Source organism: Chrysochloris asiatica, unplaced genomic scaffold (assembly GCF_000296735.1).
Source record: "Chrysochloris asiatica unplaced genomic scaffold, ChrAsi1.0 scaffold00041, whole genome shotgun sequence".
Taxonomy (NCBI): Eukaryota; Metazoa; Chordata; class Mammalia; order Afrosoricida; family Chrysochloridae; genus Chrysochloris; species Chrysochloris asiatica.
Window position 1 is genome coordinate 2,815,071 of NW_006408559.1, and position 1,969 is coordinate 2,817,039.

Here is a 1,969-nt window from a genome sequence, read left to right on the forward strand (position 1 = left end):
CTGACTTTTAACAAACACAGGAAGGGAGTCTAGGTGGCGCTAGTGAGCCGAGTGGCTGTGGAATGGCCTCTTGGAGACCGGTAGTGCTGCAGCCTGGCTGACCAACTGACGAGAAAGCAGACTGCAGAGAAGCTTTTTCCTTATTCGACAGGGACGGTGATGGAACTATAACAAAGGCATTGGGATTGGTAATGAGGTCTCTTGGGAAGAACCCCTCAGAAGCACAATTACAGGACATAGATGCTGATGGTAATGGCACAGATGACTTCCCGGAATTTCTGACAATGATGGAACCAAAACGAAAGACATGGACTGTGAAGAAGAGAGAGAGGCATTCTGGGTGCTGGATAAGGATGGCAGCGGCTACATCAGTGCAGCATAGCTTCGTCACGTGACGACAAATCTTGACGAGAAGTTAACTGATGAAGAGGTTGATGAAATGACCAGGGAAGCAGATACTGATGGTGATGGTCAAGTAAACTATGAAGAGTTTGTACAAATGATGACAGCAAAATGAAGGCACTGTACAGAATGTGTTAAATTTCTTGTACAAAATTGTTTATTTGCCTTTTCTTTGTTTGTAACTTATCTGTAAAAGGTTTCCCCTTACTGCCCAAAGACTGTGCCATGTATAGTAATCAGGCCTTCTCTCCGCCATGCTTTCTTCCCCTATTTACTGTCATTGTCCTGAAACCTTACTTTAGAAAACGGATCAAGTAACATGTTATATGTGCCTTACTCTGCCTATCTGCCCTTCTGCACATTTAAACTTCGATGAAGGTGGTAAAAGGAGTTTTCTTTAGGAACTGTCAGTATGTTGCTGAAGTATGGAGTTCTAACTCTGCGTGGACTATGGGCAGTCAACAATATGCCCTATTGGTATATATGTTGCACTATTGCAAAATGGATATATTATCCACGTCCTTGTACACTTTTTTTTTTTTTTACCACTGGTCCTGTACCAGAAACATTTTTTAAAAAATAGTTACTTGCTTTTTAAACTTTGCTTAGCCACTTAAAGTAAATCTGCTTATAGCACAATAAAAAAAATTACAATGAAAAAGAACAACAAAAAAAAGGGGGCCAGCTTTAAGAAAATCAGAATATACAAATGATACAAAATGGCAGGTAAACATAAGACTGACAGAGCGATTCATAATACACTGCTTTCACTCTTGGATGGAATCAGTTCTGAAGTTCATCGAAAGGAGAAAAGTACATATACACCCACAGCTGCTCGTTAGCCTTAGATACACATATACTTACACTAAAGAGGGTCACCTCTCATGCTGGACATTATGAACTAGAACATTTGAGACGGAACGGGACTATGTTCTTAAAAAAGAGAACTGTGAAAACAACACAATTATTACTGAAATCGGAGTTGTTTAATCCAAAAGCAGTAAAGTTCATCTTGCTGTCTTTAGACCCTTAACTAAGACCTCATTTAATTTTGGCAGCTAAATTTCCTACAATAATACCAACATTGTCAAACTTCTTTTAATCATATTTAAAAATACATTACCTAGAAGTTAACATCATTTCTTTGCTTGTGAGCCATGGGCTGAGTTTCAGATAAAGTTATAAAACGAGCAATTTGCTGCTGCTTCTTCTTCTTTTTTTTTTCTGTGAAAGATGTTATTTAGGGGTTACTAAAAAGGGCTTTTATTTCATTAAGAACTGCACTGCTTGTTGGCCAAGGCTGAAGGGCTGTGGTTTAACAGGCAGCTGAAAACTACACGCAGCACAAAACTGAAGGGAACCTCTTGGTCAGGGAGATACAGGGCACACTTTCATAAGGAAGTTTTATAATGGATCATTTTTTGTTAAATCTAAATTTTTTTTTTTTTTTTTTTAAAACATATCCACATACGCATTGTATTTCAGAAGAGGCTGTGACTGAGAAATGCTTAGATTCAACTTCTTCTGGTTCAAGTAAAAGTCCAAATGCTTAGAAATAAATTACCCA